At 42.8% G+C, this 18,256-nt stretch overlaps 1 protein-coding gene across 5 annotated transcripts in view; it reads left to right on the plus strand.

The window, feature by feature from the left end:
* The window catches only part of NMNAT3 (nicotinamide nucleotide adenylyltransferase 3), a 110,072-nt gene that overhangs the window by 72,590 nt on the left and 19,226 nt on the right, over window positions 1-18,256 (plus strand). The window lies entirely within an intron of this gene.

Consider the following 18,256-nt stretch of genomic DNA (forward strand, 5'->3'; position numbering starts at 1 on the left):
AATCTGAAGTAAAAGTCTGTTTCACTTTGTCTGCCCTCATGTTTCCCAAACATATTTGATCACTTAACCCTTTTTCTTTGGGGAAGGTAGATGCCTATAAACCATTACGTAGAACAGTTAGAGAAACAATATAAACAACACTTGAAATAAAAATAAAAAGCTTTAAAAAAGTTTCCCCACAGGGACTAATTTTCATGTGCTTAGTGAGAATGGGCAACTTTAGGTTATTTTAAATGTCTTGTATTGCAAAGTGGAAAAGATCATCTTAAATTTACATAATCAGAATTGTGTACAAGGAATTCATTAGACATGTAAATTAAGAGTATTATTAGAAACAAACCTCAAAAATGAAATTGCATTAACTACATAAAACATTTACAATCTAAGAAACCCATATCCTTTTATTCTATACTTATAAAATTAGTAATTTGATCATTATAGAAAAATGGCCCTTGTTTACATTGGAGTCCAATGCTAGGTTAATAAAATAACCTTGGATGACCGAAAGGAAGTGGACTCTTTATAGCCAGTGCCAATCTGTGGTTCTCCAATAGCACATGAGAATCGCCTGGGATGCTTGTGAAAAATTGAAGTGCCTAAACCTCACTGCCAGTAAGCAGATTTGGTTACAATCTGGAATTTGCGTTTTTATCAATGACATCAATGCAGACCTCACTTTGAAAAATACCAGAAGGAACTGACATTAATCTATTGTCTTCTATCCTGCTCATTCTACCCAATGTCAATCTTAGGAAAAAGTCTCATTTCAAGTTTCCTGCTCCTGCAGCAGTTTCAGGAGCAGCCCAGGCAAGAGAGGTTGACTGGTAGGCCAAGCAGGTCTCTTCCCTAATACAAAGCCTGTTAACCTCAAGGGCAGAGTCCACAACCCCACCAGTTGTGCTTAAAGAATTAAGAAAATGGCTTCCTCATTTCTATAGTGATTCCTTCCCATTTAGTGAGTAATCATTAGTCTTAACACGAATAATGCAAAAAAGGCAGCTAAGCAGTTTAAATTTTATCCATAAAACTAAGCCCTGTGTTTCACCACAGCATTTAACTCCGTGACCTATTTTATTGAATCCCCTGCATATCTTGGACAGTTTCCTTGAGTGTAAATTACCATGAAGGTAAATTGAAAGCGTATCAAGAAATGGGCAAGGATATTAGTGTAGAATCAAGGCATCATCGAGCTTCAGTTGTTATGAAGATTTTTAAAAGTATCTTTTCAATACAGTTAAAGTGAAAAGAACTGATTTGATTAACAAGACTTTACCTTTCTTAGGTTACCATCTGCCTTCAACTTTGTAGGTGATTCAGTTTCAATGTCCCATCCTCCAGAAAACGTGCTCCAACCTGTTCAGAGCTTCTTTCAGCTCCCCAAGCTTCCCTCATGTGTCTCTGCCCAGCAGTGACTACCCATATGGTGACTGTCCATCTCCCTTGGGACTTTATCCCCCATCCCCAACCCCATCCTGTGAGGGCAGGGCTCCCATCATATTTACTTGTGAATCCACAGTGCTGGTACACTCTCTGGCTTGAAGTGCATGCTAAACTGTCTGCTAAAGAGTCAGTGTGTTCCCCTCTTGCCTTAAAAAGCAGGAAAGGAAATGCTATTTGTAGTGAAAACAAGGAGGCAGGTAGGGGAAAATTCAGATTCTACTGATATTTCTAGTATGCTCTCCAACCATGTCTCTGCCCCTGAACTATCCCTATATTAGTCATTTGAGTCTTATGCCATGCCTCCAAAGTGTGTGGTATTATTTATTCTTATTGCACAGGTGAAGGGAATAGGGTATAGAGAGGTTAAGTAATTTGCCCCAGGTCACCCAGCTCATAAGCAGCAGAGGCTCCCACTTAGGTCTGTCTCTGCATGCTGGACCTCAGATTCCTGCCACTGCAAAGCCTGGCTTGAGAGGAGAGTTGAAGTGACAGATTGCCCAGGCTCAGTTATTTGTTAATAGAGAATACAGCTGCTTTGCCTAGATTCCACACGTGGAGGATGTCCAGTGCAGTGTTGAGCAGCTTCCCTTCAGCAGGAGCAGACTTTATGCCCAGCCAGAACTGCCTGATTACGACCTGTCCTCACTGCCTGCTCTCTGGCTGCCTTTCTTCCTATATGAGGTTCCTGCCAGGTCTGAGGACCCCAAAGAGAAGGGAATGAGGTTTTGAGGGGCTCTGAGACCCTAGCATTTGGGAGTTCTGGTAAGTGCTTTTTAAAACCCACCTGCTGTGAAAAGATTCTGGTCAGTGGGCAGAAAGACACGGCTGGATGTTAAACGATCAGAGACAAAGGCATGCAAAAAAAGAGATTCTAATACCCCAAAAGCAGGCAGGACCCCAGCGGAGCACCCCCTCCTCTGGAAGTTGTGTAAGGGCTCAGATGCACAGAATGTGCTGCCAGCCAACCAGTGCCACATGTCTGAGACTTAGAGAGATAATTACAGAGAAAGGAGCAGGAGAAAGAAGAAACGAAAACATCCTTTCTGCCAGGTGTGGTGGCAGGCATTAATTTCAAAGGCCTCTGTGTGACAGGATTGAGGAAGACAGAAGCAGGGAGAAGAATAGATCCAGGTGGCAGGCCTGTAATCCCAGTAGTTTGGGAGGCCAAGACGGGTGGATCACCTAAGGTCAGGAGTTCGAGACCAGCCTGACCAACATGGTGAAACTCCATCTCTCCTAAAAAATACAAAAAAATTAGCCAGCGTGGTGGCAGGTGCCTGTAATCCCAGCTACTTGGGAGGCCGAGGCAGGAGAATTGCTTGAACCCAGGAGGCAGAGGTTGCAGTGAGCCGAGATCATGCCATTGCACTCTAGCCTGGGCTACAAGAGCGAAACTCTGCCTCAAAAAAAAAAAAAAAAAAAAAAAAATCCTTTCTATCCAGGACCAAAGGGAAGTTTAAACCCTATGAAATATTGCTGCTTTGTTGTTTACTTTGCCAAATTCTTAAGAAGTTGCACACAAAGAAAGCAGGACATTTGGAAATAAAGAAAGAGAAACCTCATACTGACAAGCTCAGGCACTGAAAGATTCTGAAGACCAAAGTGGGCTTTATAGTGTGCAGGAAGAGTTTGCTGATTGAAAGGAAGACTCTGCACACAGAAAGAAGTAAGAAAAATTGAAAGCAGACAGAAGAGCATATACTCCAAGGCCACTGAGGAGGGAGGGCGGATGATCACACTTCCAGTAATGGCCACCATGGTCCCAGCTGGCAGACTGTGGTGCTAGAGGGCCAGGCTCCATTTTGGAGTAATGGGAAGACCTGGATCTATTCTTGTCCCTGCTCCTGGCTTCCTCAATCCAGCCACACAGAGGCCTTTGAAATTGATGGGCACTTCTGGCCAGCAGGACACAGGGTGGAGCAATAAATAGGTGGTCTCAAATTCATTTGGATCACACAGGTGAAGAGCTCTCTGGAGAAACAAAAAAGATGCAAAACATTACATAAACTTGAAGACTGACGAGGAAAATAAAGAAAATGGTGCTAAAATGGCCTCAAAGTTTCAGTGGCCACAGCCAGATCATATTTTCCAAGCTTCACTTAGAGGTGAGGTTTAATCATAGTAGTCTGTTTGTAAAAGCATGCATAACCTTTTAGTTGAGATTCTGTTCCTTTTTATGTGTTTTCTTAACATGCTATATTACCCTCAGCTCTTTGTTACTTGATTCTTAACACTACTTGGGACAGTTGCTCCTGATCTCTTAGATTTTTGTCTTTCAAGGCCTTTGCTTCCCAGGGTGCACTTCAGCCAACACAACCAAGGGAAGAAGAAAATGGGGAAAAGTGTGCATGAGGTGGTAGGGGCCAGACTGTGCTTGTGCCCATAGAAACAGCAAGCTTCTCCCAGCAAAAGCCCCAGAGCTGAAGTCTGCAAAAGGGAAAGGCAAATTAGTAACCAGTCTGTGCTACAGGGCAGCCACGTCTGAGCATTACCTAATGCTTTTCTCAATTGTTTGGACACATGTAGTTTTGTTTTAAATATGTATGGTAATTCTTAATAAAATGGTGATAAATGTGCGAAGCCGTTCTCTGTGGAAATAATGAAGTCTTTACAGTTTGGAATGCTATTAAGTCTTTGCTTCACGGTTTGTGAGGCTGCTAGCATTTTAAGCAGCAATAACATTTTACTGAGGCCCAGTCTTGCTGAGGGGGATGGTCAGCTCTAGAGGGGGCAGTTTTTCCATCACACCTCAGAGTGACCTGGTTTGGGGCTACACATAGATGGAGGTGGAGCTACTTAGTGGTACCCTTCTCAGCCCTGCCTGGCTCAGCCACTGCCTCTCCAACTGATGATTCACTGTCCATCATCAGTACAGTGCAACAGAAAAAAAAAAATACGGGCAAACCTGGGTTTGAATCTCAATCCTACCATTTTCAGGTAGTATAACCATGGGAAAAATCATATAACCTTTTTGAATCTCCATTCCTGTTCCAGTTATCAAATATAACAAACCACCCCAAACTTACTGGTGTAAACTGACCATTCTGTTATGCTCATAGACTCAGTGGGTCAGGAATTTGACCAGAGCACAATTGGGTGGCTTGTCCCTGCTCCATGATACCTGGGGTCTCAGCTGAGAAGACTTGAAGACTGTGACTGAGTGGACGCTGGAGGCTACAGTCATCAGGGACTCTTCACTCATGTGTCTGGCAGTTGGTGCTGTGTGTTGGACATTGACCACAACACATGCATGTGACCACTCTGTGGGGTCTTTCTGAGTAGGATAGTTTGGGCGTTTTTTAGAACCCATTCATGGCAGCTGGGTTCTAAAACCAAGTGTCCCAAGACCATAAGATGTAAGTGCATGGCATTTTTATGACCTAGCCTCAGAAGTCACACAGTATCACTTCTGCCATTGAGTAAAGCAGTCACAAATGCCTACCCCAGTCCCCCAGGAGGGACACAGACTTCACCTCTCAATGGAAGAGTGGCCAGGTTCTAGAAGAGCATAGAAACCAGGAGATGATCCTGTGGCCATGTTTTGAAAAGACTGTCTGTCACAATTCTCTCCTCTAGCGAGCCTAACAGACCAGAGAATGGAGGGAGTGATGATTGCCAGTCACAAGCTAAGTGCCATGAGCTGTTCGTCTGTTATCTAACTATTTAAGTCTTAAAATAGTATCCGCACACTTTTTTGTTTGTTTTCAGATAAGACATTATATTGGTCAGCTTCAGCTGCATAAAAACTACAAATTATCAATGGCATACAAGAATAAGCAGTTTATTTATTGACCACAGATCTTGAGTCAGCTGAGACAGATGTGTTCCTCCTCTCCTATTCTGAGGTTTAGGAGAGTTAGGAGGGGCAGTGGCTGCCTTATGTATTCTTCTCATGTAGATGGCACAGGCAAAGGATTGCAAGCCCCACCAAGCAAGCAAGCTTTAAGTTTCTATTTATGTCCCATCTGCTACTATCCCATTGGTCAAAGCAAGTCTCATAGCCAATTCCAAAGTCAAGGGGCAGGGAAATACATTCTGGCCTTTGTGAGGCTGTGGCAGAAATGTGGGTGTATAATACTATAATGGCAGAGTGAGGAATTGGGAGCAATAATTCAATCTACCATAGCCATTTTCTAGCACAAAGAAAATTGGATAAGGATATTGTGGCATTACAGCTAGTGTTTAACAATATAATCTTAGGTGCAAAATACCCATATAAAGTAGTAGGGTTATCAAATTGCTAATAAAAGAATAATTCAACAAGACCAGGTAGCATTTATCCTAGGTATTCAAGGACAATATACCATAAAGATATCTATTAATATACCACATTACTAAGACAATATATTTTTATGAAACTTAAATCATCATCTCAATGCACACTTAAGTCATTCAATAAAATCCAACACCTACTTGGGGATTTTTTTTATGCTCTTAGTAAATTAGAACTGTAAGGATCCTTCCCTGGCATGATGCATAATGGCATAACACTTCAAAAGCATCCCCGCAGAAACGAGGAAATAGAAAAGAATGCCTACTCACCACCATTATTTTCCAATGGTATCAAAACTAAGAAATATAGTTGTAGAAAGGAGATTCATTTTTCATTATTTGCAGGTGGTGTTACTGTGTCCTTAGAAAGTCCAGGAGAAGCATTTGAAAAACTGTTAGAACTAATAAGTTCAGTAAGATAGCCCAGATTCAAAATAAACCAATCAAAGTATGGGATTTCCTATATAATGGTTGTAATGCAATGTAATGAAAATATATATCTATATACATGGCAAAAATATAATGGAACAAAGATCCCATTCACAAGATGAAAAGCCAAGGACATTTGTCACCAGGACTAACCTGAACCACATACATGAAGGGCACCAAGGGCAGCAGGCAGCAGCTCAGCCTGCTCTGAGGCTGGTCTAAGTGGAAACATGGCCAGCTCCTCACGAAAACAGCCATTTATTGATTGGCTTTCCGGTGAAAATGCCAATAGGTGGATATTTTTCTTTATTTGTTAACCTGAGAAAGTATCCAGAGGTTCTCCCAGAAGACTAACCAGGTGCTCAGAAAGCTTTCAGAGATATCAAAAGGTAATTGTTTTTGAAAGTGATTAAATAAGTGTGATACTGACTCCAGACAGCATAATGGAACATGACTCTATAGAAAAAGGTAACATAAGGTAAAAACAAAACCTAAGTGGGAGTCGGGAGGAGATTATTTAGTAACGGAAAACAATTAAGTATTTGGAAGGGAAAAAAAGGCAGTTTGATTTCCTACTGCATATATTTCACTCAGTGAAATACTAAACATAAAACCTAAATGTGGAGAATTCCCTGTCAATGGCTGTTTCCTTTGACCTGCAGCTACCTCCTGGAACTACACAGGCAGTATATTTCTGGGGGCAGAGAAAAAAATTACGGTAGGCCTAGATGTTGCCTTTATCCTTTTACTGTGAGCGAAATAATTAAACAGGACCTACCGAGGCTCTGACAGGGCCACCCAGCAGCCTATCAGGGACAGATAGACCTTTCTGGAAAAGGCTGACTCGTCAGAGAAAAACTATAGGTCATATGAGAAGGGACTGCAGTTCTAAAGTAGGGACCAGGTGGCAGATTCAGGGCAAGTGGCTCTCCATTTAAGAATATAAAATTTTTAAATTTCTGGTTCTCCATGAGACTCAACAGAACAATGTGATAATGCAAAAGAACAGCCTGTCACGAAAAAGGTGTAGTCTGTGGACAATGAAATGCTTCGGGAATGAAAACCCCATTGCCCAATGAGTGCTCAGGGAGGGCAGCAGGAAGGCTATTTCTGGCACTAAATAGAAAATTAGAACACCAGTCCCAGAACTCAGGAAAAAGATAAGGGATGATAATTATGAGATGAGACATACAGAATTGATGCGAGACAATAGAGCAAAGGTGCAATAACAACCCAGAAAATGACAGAAGAAATGATCCCTGAGTTGAAGACCTGAGGCTTTACTTCACAGGGAGCGGGGAAACATAGTCATTCTAAGACCTGGGCCTAATTCCCAGCAGCCAGACTTGAGTTGAGTGAAAGGGAAATCATGAGTTGGAAGAGTCCTCTCTATATGATTGCCAAAAGACCCAACAGGCAAATATTTAATATATAGTCAACCCTCCATATTCATGGGTTCTGCATCCCCAGATTCAGCCAACCACAGATAAAAGAAAATGAGGGGGAAAAACACTGTCATTATTCTCTAAACAATACAGTATAACAACTATTCACATAGCATTTACATTGTATTAAAGATATTATAAGTAATCTAGAGATGAAGTATACAGAAGGATGTGTGTAGGTTATATGCAAATATTACACCATTTTATATAAAGGCATTAAGCATCTGTGAATTTTGGTATCCATGGGAGATCCTAGAACCAATCCCCTGTGGATACCAAGGGATGACTATACTTATTAAAATAGTTCATATGTGTCAATAGATAGATGATCAATGAATGTGAGCAGGCAGTTCATAAAAAGAGAAATAGAAATGTCTAATAAGAAATTTAAAATCACATCAGTAATTTTAAATGCAAATTGTAAACCACAAAATATTCCTACAGACTGGCAAGGGTGTTTTTAAATGAACAGTCCCAGTATGGCCTGATGCAATGAGATGGCATGTTTCATACCCACTGGTGACTTTCTCTTCTTGTTCAGAATTTCTGAAAAGCAGTTTAGCAAGATAAAGCAAAACACCCCAAAAATTTTCAAGTCAATAATTTTCTTTCTGATAATTTATCTTGAAAAACTATCCAAGACCTGGAACCAAGATCTACAAAGATAGTCATATTTGGATTCTAACACAAATTTTTTAAATATATTTTTAGTCTGTATCATTATGTACCTATTAAAAGTGATGGGGTTTTTTTGTTTTGTTTTGTTTTGTTTCAGTTGCAAGATTTAATAGAGTGAAAACAGAGCTCCCATCCAAAGGGAGGGGACCCAAAGGGGGTTGCTGTTGCTGGCTCAAATGCCTGGGTTTATATCCCGATCATTGTCCCTCCCACTGTGCTCTCAGGAGATAGATGATTGGCTATTTCTTTACCTCCTGTTTTTGCCTAGTTAGCATTTTAGTGAGCTCTCTGATTGGTCGGGTGTGAGCTAAGTTCCAAGCCCCGTGTTTAAAGGTGGATGCAGTCACCTTCCCAGCTAGGCTTAGGGATTCTTAGTCAGCCTAGGAAATCCAGCTAGTCCTGTCTCTCAGTGGCCCCTCTCAACAGGAAAACCTAAGTGCTGTTGGGGAGGTTGGCCAATGACCGCTCTAACTGCTTCCTGCTGTATTGGGGCGTAGTAGGGGTTGTGCAATTGAGACTTCCTCAGGAGGGGTGCCTTCGATGTCATTAACTTGGGAGCTGGGCTAGCAGGCCGGTCCAGGGGTCTGCAGTAGATCTTAGTCATGGACTGCATTTGGGGCTCCATTTGAAGAACCATTTGTAGTTTTATAGCTTTGATTCTGGAAGAGACAAACTTAACAAGGAGGTTAAAGATATAGGGATTGAAAGGTATGGCCTGCAGTGCAGGGGATTATATCTTTGGCACACTTCACAGGCCCTGACTGTCTGCTTGATAGTTTTGAAAAGGCCTGGTCCTGTAAATAATGACTTGGCCGTCTGATGGGTGCTATCAGTGCCTAAGTGAAAGGTTTGGTGAAGGGTTTTAAGTAATTTCCATTGGTTAGCTGTAGGCAAAAGTATTTTCCCTTTTTCAGTGGTTAGCCATCCTGAGGGGAGGAAACTATGTCCTCGTGAGGTTTTCCATTCTACTTTTTCTGTTGAGTACTGGGGCTTGGTTTCCTGGAGGGGATTACCCCATACTGGGGGTCCTTCTATAAGCATTTCTAATGGAGGGTCCCACCTTGCGGCTCTTTTGGCTTAAATATTCACTTCGTGGTTCTCTTTTATTTTTCTTTTTTTTTCTTTTTGATGACCCCAGTAGTGGAAGACTGTCACCTCTTCAGGTTTCTGTACAGCCAATAATAATCTCCTAATGGCTTCCTCATGTTTGATAGGTGTTCCCTCAGAAGTTAGGAATTCCCTTTCTCTCCATATTGCTGCTTGGGCATGGAGGACTAGGTAAGCAGACTTAGAGTCTGTATATATTTACCCTTTTTCCTTCTCCTAATTCTAGTGTCCGAGTGAGGGCTGCTAGTTCTGCCAGCTGAGCACTAGGTCCTGGAGTGATGGGATTACTTTCAAGTATTCCATTATCACTGACCATTGCATACCCCGCTTTTTGAAGTCATTTTTCTACAAAGGAACTTCCATCAGTATACAAGTTGAGGTCAGGAACAGTCAGGGGAACCTCTAGAAGGTCCCCTCGAGTGGCGTAGGTTTGAGCAATGACTTGTTGACAGTTATGTTCTGCCTTTTCTTCGTTGTCTGGAAGGAATGTGGCTGCATTAAGAGTTGCACAAGTGCACAGTTGCATCACTGGCCCTTCAAGTAATAGAGCCTGATATTTAAGTAAATGGTTGTCTGACAGCCACAAGTCTCCTTTAGCAGTGAGTATGCCATTCACATCATGAGATGTCCACACTGTAAGATCTCTTCCTTGTATTATTTTAGCTGCTTCAGATACCAAGACTGCTACTGCCACTACTACCTGTAAACAATGAGGCCAACCCTTTGCCACTACATCAGTTTACTTACTCAGGTATGCCACGGGTTGCAAGCTCATCCCTTGGACCTGTGTAAGGACTCCTAGAGCTATTCCTGTTTTTTCTATGACATATAAAGAAAAGTCTTGCCCCGTTGGCAAGCTTAACACTGGGGCTTGAGTTAGGGTCTTCTTTAGGGCCTGGAAAGCCACTTCTGCTTCAGGTGTCCATCTTAGTAAATGGATATTGGCTTTCTGAGTTTCCTTAATTAGTATATATAATGGTCTATTTCGCTGTACGTGGGAATCCATATTCGGCAGAAGCCTGTTATGCTAAGGAACGCTCTTAGTTGCTTTAGGGTTTGGGGATGAGGATAAGCCAGTATAGGCTGGATACATTCCTCACTGAGGGCCCTGGTGCCTTTGGATAATTTTAGCCCTAAGTATTTAACCTGCTGTGAGCAGAGCTGAGCCTTCGGTTTGGAAACCTTGTAGCCATAGGTAGCGAGGAAATTTAAGAGCGCTTGGGTGGCTTGATGGCATAAGGTTTCTGAACGGGTAGCTAAAAGTAAATCATCCACGTACCAAAGGACAAGAGTGTCCAGGTATGAGAATTGGCTTGAGTCTCATACTTGGTCTAATGCCTGGCCAAATAGATGGGGGCTATCCCTGAACCCTTGGGATAAAACAATCCAGGTGAGTTGAGACGTTGGGTTTGAAGGATCTTCAAAGGCAAACAAGAATTGAGAGTCAGGGTGTAGAGGGATACAGAAAAAGGCATCCTTAAGGTCCAGGACTGTAAACCACTCTGCTTCCTCTGGTATTTGGGAAAGCAGAGTATAAGGGTTAGGTACAAGTGGGTATAGAGGGACAACGGCCTCATTGATAATGCTGAGATCTTGCACTAACCTCCACTGTCTGTCGGGTTTCTGTACTCCTAAAATTGGAGTATTGCAGGGGCTGTTGCATGGTTTTACTAGGTCTTGGGCTTTTAGGTCCTTAACACTCTTTTGGAGTCCTTGTTGGGCCTAAGGGAGTACTGCCTTTGGTAGGGAAAGGAGGCAGAAACCTTTAGTTTAACTTGAACAGGACGGGCATTCTTTGCTCGTCCATATTGTCCTTCTGTTGCCCAGACTTCAGGATTAATTCCTTCCTCAAGCAGGGGACAACAAACGGGTGTTCCTTCCCCTATGTTCAGGTGTACAATGGCCCCTGCTTTTGCTAGAATGTCTCTCCCTAACAAGGGAGTGGGGCTTTCAGGAGTAATTAGAAAAGCATGTGAAAAGAGTAAAGTTCCCCAGTCACAGCTTAGTGACTGCGAGAAGTATCTAGTGACTGGCTGTCCTAGGACCCCTCGGATAGTGACAGATCTGGAGGACAGTTGTCCGGGACAGGAGAGTAAGACTGAGAAGGCCATGCCAGTGTCCAGGAGACAGTTAACTTCCTGGCCTTCAATGGTCAAGCATACCCGGGGCTCTGTGAGGGTGATGGCATGGGCTGGCGCTTGCCCCGGGCACCCTCAGTCCTGCTGCCGGATTATCTGGATAATGGCTTCTGACTCAGAGGACTTTCATCCCTTGGGGCAGAATCACTGGAAGGCCTTCCAGTGATTCCCTTGACATAAGGGGCAAGGACGAGGGGGTGGCTTACTTCTATTTGGACAGTCTTTTTAGAGTGTCCTTGTAGACCGCACTGGAAGCAAGGCCTATTAGGCATTTGATTTGCCCAGCTTTTCCCTTTTCCAGAGCCTCCAGATTCTGCTTGGCTGAGGGCCATGACTAAAGCGGTGGCCTTTTTTTAATCCTGTTTGTCCCGTTCCGCCTGCTCCTCCTGATCTCTATTATAAAAAACCGAGATTGCCAAGTTCAATAGGGTTTCTAAGTTTTGCTCTGGGCCTAAGGTGGACTCTTGAAGTTTTTTCCTAATGTCTGCAGCTGACTGAGTGATAAACTTATCCTTTAAGATTAGTTGGCCTTCAATAGAGTCAGGTGACAGGGAGGTATGCTTCTTCAATGCCTCCCTTAGTCTCTCTAGAAAGGCAGTAGGATTTTCTTCCTTTCCCTGTGTTATAGTGGACGTCATTGGATAATTCATAGGCTTCTTCTTAGTTTTCCTTAGTCCTCTAGCACGCAGGTTGTTAGCAAGTGTCTGCGGCACCAATCTCCATGTTCTGATTCTGTGTCCCAGTGAGGGTCTACACTGCCTGCTGGCCTGTGGGGAATCTTTCTCTTTCCTCTGTTGTCATCCTATCATTGACCTGACAGCTACCAGAGATCGCCAAACTCTTGGGCTGCAGTTATGGTGGCACTTCTCTCATTTGGGGTTAGTGTCTGATCTAGCAGTAACATTATATCTCTCCATGTCAGATCAAAGGATTGTCCTAACCCTTGTAAAACATCAATATAGCCGTCAGGGTTATCTAAGAATTTACCTAGGTCTATTTTAATTTGCTTGAAGTCTGAGAGGGAAAAAGGTACATGCACTCTAGCTGGGCCGAATTCTCCTCCTCTCACTGCTTGGAGGGGGCATAATTGGGGAATATTGACACTCTTTGGTTCATTGTTTACCCCTTTGTCTCTCTCCTTTTGGATCGTTTGGGTTGAAGGGGGATCCTTATTAGTTGGGGAAGGAGTCGGGGGAATGCTGGGGTAGGGAGGTAGACTCTGAGGGCTTCCTGTAGGGCATAAATCACACTTTTTACATAATTGCGAGTTGTCTCTTAATGAAAAGAAAGTTTGTACATATGCCACTTCACTCCATTTGCCTTCTTTTCTACAAAGGAGGTCTAGTTGCAAGATGGTGTTATAATTTATACTTCCCTCAGAAGACCAGGTTTCTCCCCCTTGAAGAGGATATCATGGCCAGGTGGTACTGCAGAAGAATATAAGTCATTTCTTTCTTAGCGTCTGAGGGTCAAATTGGTCCCAGTTCTCCAGAATACATCTTAGGGGTGTTTTTGCCTTGGGGGGAACATTTCCCATCTGAAAAAAGAACACAGGGATGCCAGCACCCCTAGTCATTTTCCACTGAGCATTAGTCCTAGAGCATCCTCTATGGTCCTAATGCTTATTCCTTTCCAGGGTGTGTAACCACCCATGGACCTCTGCTTATTGGATTAGTTACTCTCACCGGTGTAGCAGTCCTGCACCCCTTTTCCCGCCTTTTCTTGACCACAAAGAAAGGGGCCTGGGCTGCTGGGTTCTTGTGGTCCTTTACCAGTGTGCCCAACATTGCCTTTGTGCTCAGAAGTGAGTTCTTTTCGAGGGTGCATAACCACCCATGGACTTCTGCTTGCTTATCGGGTTAGTTACGCTCACCGATGTAGCAGTCCTGCACCTGTTTTCCCGCCTTTCTTGACCACAAAGAAAGGGGTCCAGGCTGCTGGATTCTAGTGGTCCTCTACCAGTGTTCCCAATATTGCCTTTATGCTCAGGGGTGAGTCCTAGAGCTGGGCTGGGTTCCTGAGTATTTCATAACAACCCAGCTGCCCCATCAAGATGCATTCCCATAAAAGCAGTTCTTATGCAAATTCATTTCAGAGAGGGTGTAGGTAACCTTTTGAGTCAGGATTGAGATAGTCTTTTGATTCTGTAAGTACATTAAGGCTTGGCTGAGTGCAAACGGCTTGCACGTTTGAGGAGATCAATCATTAGGCAATTTTTCTAAGTCTGCTTCCACAAGAGTCTGTATCAATTACTGAATACCCGTTGTGGTTTTTTCCTCAATCACCTGGGAGGAACCATCTATCTCCTGTCCTGAAGGGAGTTCCTCTTAGGTCTGGTCGGACCCTTATATGGTAATTAAGATTTAAATCCCCTGTTAGGAAATCTGTTGGGTTAAGGGAATTACCAGTGGTTGGTGTTAAATTATCTTTTTTTTTTTTTTTTAACAGAATAGCCCCATATTTTAAGATTTTTGAGTTAGTAAGCTACCTTTTTGCTTTTTTGACTTAGAATAATTCTGAACTGGTGAGGTGTGCTAACAATGAGGTTTCCTCCAAAAGTTACTTTTCTACTTTCTTCTGTTAGCAAAGCAGTTGCCGCTACAGATTGAATGCTGCTACAGATTGAATGGGTTACTGGGTTAAGGATTTTTGATAGGAAAGCTATGGGTTGTCAGTGGTCTCAGTGTTTTTGGGCTATGCCCTTGCTTACAGTGACAACAAGGTAGTATTGGAGTATTATAGGATCATGGAGAAGACCTTCAATTATCAATTATAGGTATTAAATTTACCCTTGCTTTTAGAGGAATAGGGCACACGGGGTTTTTTTTGTGTTTTTTGTTTTTTTGTTTTTTGTTTTTTTACTATTTTTATCTTTCTCTTTCTTTTACTCTTTGACTCCCTCTGTCTCTCTCTCTCTCCTTTGTCCCTCTCCTCCATCTCTCTCTGCCTCTCCTCTCTCTCTCTCTCCTCCATCTCTCTCTCTTTCCTCTGTCTCTCTCTCTTCCATGTGTCTCTCTCTCTCTCTTTCTCTCTCTCTCTCTCTTCCATGTCTCTGTCTCTCCTCCTCTTAGCCACAAACTTAGGGCTCTGGCAAGGGTGGTGGGGAATGGGTCCCACATAACTGCCCATGTCGAGAGTTGTGTGTCTAAATTGGGAGGGACATCAGGGACAAGACTCCCTGGGTTTATAGCCTAGATGCCTAAGGACTCAGCTTAGAGCTTCCTTAGATCCCTTTGGAGATACAACTTGCTAGAGGAAATGAAAGTCTGAACCTTTAGTACCTAGGAGGCAGGGATCAGAGGAAGCAGATTCAGAGGTAAGGAGAATTTTGGGGCTACACTCTCAAGAAAGTCACAGTCAGGACCCAGGAGGTATGGGTCGGAAGGAAAGGTAGGGGCGCACGCATGGGTGACTGTTGAGTAGAGACTTCTGGCTGCACCATGATCTCTACCAGCTACTGCCAGGAGTTCGGGACAACAGCTTTCTGCCTCTAGTCGGCCCTCAGCTTCCCCAAGAAAATTGAAAGTGGAAGCTAGCTCCAGGCAGACCAACGTCCCCAGCCCAGAAGGGTTGAGGGTTGTTAGAAAGCCCTTCCCCAGATAGCCTCACACCTGAGTCTTAAGTCCTGCAGCCACGCAAATCGTTTTTAACTGGCCGACAGATGCCTGGTATTTTCCTCCAGTTCTGAGGAAGAATAGGACAGAATAGCAAGCAAAAGTGGTCCCATATTACTCACCGCTTTGGAGGTCCCATCTGGGTTGCCAAAATGTTACCAGGGGGTCCTTGCTCCCCAAGCTCCCAAGATGGTGGTGGGCCGCTTCCAAAATGGCAGCGGGCCACTTCCAAGATTGTTGCAAGCCTTGTGGTCTCTGACCTGGGGTTCTTGGCCTCACAGATTCCAAGGAATGGAATCTTGGGCCATGCGGTGAGTGTTATAGCTCTATTAGAAGCCATGGGTCACAGAAGAGAACCATGGAACCCAGTGACTCAGCTTGATTAGTGTTCAGCTCAATTAGGACAAACCCGGGCACTTAGCCGTGTGGAAACAATGGCAAGCCTTTAGCCCAATCAAGAGCCGCAGTGGGCGCCTCACTGGATCAGGAGCACAGCAGACACTCTGCCGGATCTGGAGGGATGGAAGTCAGCAACGATCTGCAACAGCAGCAAACAGCAGTGGTGGACAGCAAGCGAAAGCTCAGCTCCAGCTGTAACAAACACGGACCAGAAGAGTGCAGTTGCAACATTAACAGAATGAAAACAGAGCTCCCATATAAAGGGAGGGGACCCAAAGGGGGTTGCCCTAAAAGTGATGTTTTCAAGAGTGCTAATGACCAAGAAGAACACATATCATATAATCTAAATAAAGAAGATATAAAAATGCATTTACATTATTTGAAGAAAAATATACAAAAAAATGCAAAATGAATATAATATAAACCATATTAACCTCTTACATATGTTTTACTTTTTATCCTTCACACTTTTCAGTAGACTGTAATATTTCTACAGTGTGCATTAATTTTTAAGCTTATTTTATATATCATATTTATAAATTTGTTAGATAATAAAAGTTGTTATTCTAAGGCTTACAGTGTTATTTGTTCCATCCTCATTTCTAATTCCTGGTTCCCAGAACAATCACTTATGCCTCTTTCAGATGTTTTCTCTGGTACTTGACTCCCCATTTCTAAATAATAAGCTTATACTGTTGTATCTTGCTTTTTTCAGATTTAGATAATATATCTTGGCTTCCTTCAGGAAAAATGAAGATTTCACTCTCTCACACCTTCACCCTCCCATTCACACCTCGCCTCCACCACATGCTCCCAAATTGATTAGCTCATAACTTTGGGTTCAATTCATATTATTGTTCACATTTATGTCTATGTAAATAGTGTCAACAAAACCATGCAGTGCACTATGATTCCATTGCCTCTCATAAACTTTGGGTTTTTTCCTAGGGTTAATAATTGTTCATTTATTTGTTGCCTTAGTTCCTTATGCCTATCATTAATTCAGTCTCAATTTTACCAAAAGATCTCTAAAACTCTTCTTAGTACAGACAAATTAATCAGATGATCTATCTGTTCCATTTTTTGTCTGCCCATATCCCTCCTAAAGCCCTCCAGGTCCTATCTGGACATCCAGCTCTATGTACCCACTATACTGTCATCCTGGGATTGCCTTTCACTGTCTCCCTGGGGATTCTCTTTGCCTGTTTCCTGATTCAAAACCCTTGTTTCTTGGATTTCATGTCTTCTCTTCTGCTTTTGGGTTTACTCTCTTATTTGGGTGGTGGAATGCATCCTCCAGCATCTTTGTGAAAAAAGGGTATAGAGGAGGTAAATTTTCTGAAACCTAGCATGTATGAACACATCTTCATGCCATACTTCAAAGGGCAGTAAACTACAGCCCACAAGCCAAATCTGACCCATATCCTATTTTCATTTATGTTGTGAGCTACGGATGGTTTGCTTACATTTTTTAAATGGCTTCAAAAATTATGCAACAAAGTTTGTATGTAGTCCATAAAAACTGTATGTGGCCTGCAAAGCGTAAACTATTTACTGTCTGTCCCGTAATAGAAAAAGCCTGCTGACGCCTGTTCCAATTGATTGGTAGCTTGGCCAAATGTAGAATTAAGGTTGGAAATTATTTTCCTTTAACATTTTGAAGACTTCCCTCCACTGTCTCCTGGATTCAAGACTTGCTGTTGAGAAATCCAATGCTATCCTGCTTTCCAAGTTCTGTATATTAAACCTCTGGTATCTCTTTTGAAACTTTTGAAACTTTTAGGACCTTCTGTTTAAACCTACTGGTCTAAAATTTTATAAGGTTTTGACATTGTGTGAATCTTCTTTTATGCCAAATGCTGATTCTCAGAGGACCATTGATTCTGAAAATATATGTCCTTCTAGTCTGGGAAAGTAGAATGTCTTATTTATTTGATGATTTCTTCTGTTCTCCTGTTCTCTTTCAGAAATTTCTATTAGTTCAATGTGTACCTCATAGATAAAACCTCTAGTGTTTTCTTCTTTGTAGTATGCAATTCCTGCATATAATTCCTGAAAATCCTACATACAATTTCTGTATTGCCTTTGTATCCTCCAAGTTCCTTTGCTCCTGGTAGCTGTTTTAGTCTTTCATGGTAAACACCTTTCCAAAATTTGTCTCTTCCTAGACTGTCCACTCATGTTTGCAGATCAGGTCCCAGATGCAGGCTAGAAGCTCTTGATGTGAGTGTAAAGCTGCACGGTTATATGATCAGGTCCTAGGTTCAAGACCCCCCAAATGTGTATAGATGTTGGTGTCTTCTCCTAGGTAGGTCTGTTCCCCAGAGAGACATTCTGGGAAACATACTTAATCTTTCTGTCTTAAAGATGTTACTTCCCCACACTCAATTGTGCCTATATTTGAGAATGAAGGTTCTCTCTGGTCCAACCCAGGCAGAAAGCAGATATCTGCCCTTCTGCCACAATGGGAGGATAAGGTAGGCGATTGGAGGCTGGGGTGGATCTAAAGACTCTTCAAACAAACTCTCAACTGGCCCTCCTGTTTTCAGGCCCTCTGGCACCCCCACCTGGAGAGGTTCTTGGCTCCTTCAGTTCCTCAGCCACTCTGGGCCTCTGCTACTGCGCAGCTTGCCTCTTATGCCTTCCCTGCATGCAGAAGACTCTGCTTGGTTTGTTATTGTTTTTTATCAGCTCTCCAGTGTCCAAAATGTTTTGCGTTTTCCCAACTATTGTC

Source organism: Papio anubis, chromosome 2 (assembly GCF_008728515.1).
Source record: "Papio anubis isolate 15944 chromosome 2, Panubis1.0, whole genome shotgun sequence".
Classification (NCBI taxonomy): domain Eukaryota; kingdom Metazoa; phylum Chordata; class Mammalia; order Primates; family Cercopithecidae; genus Papio; species Papio anubis.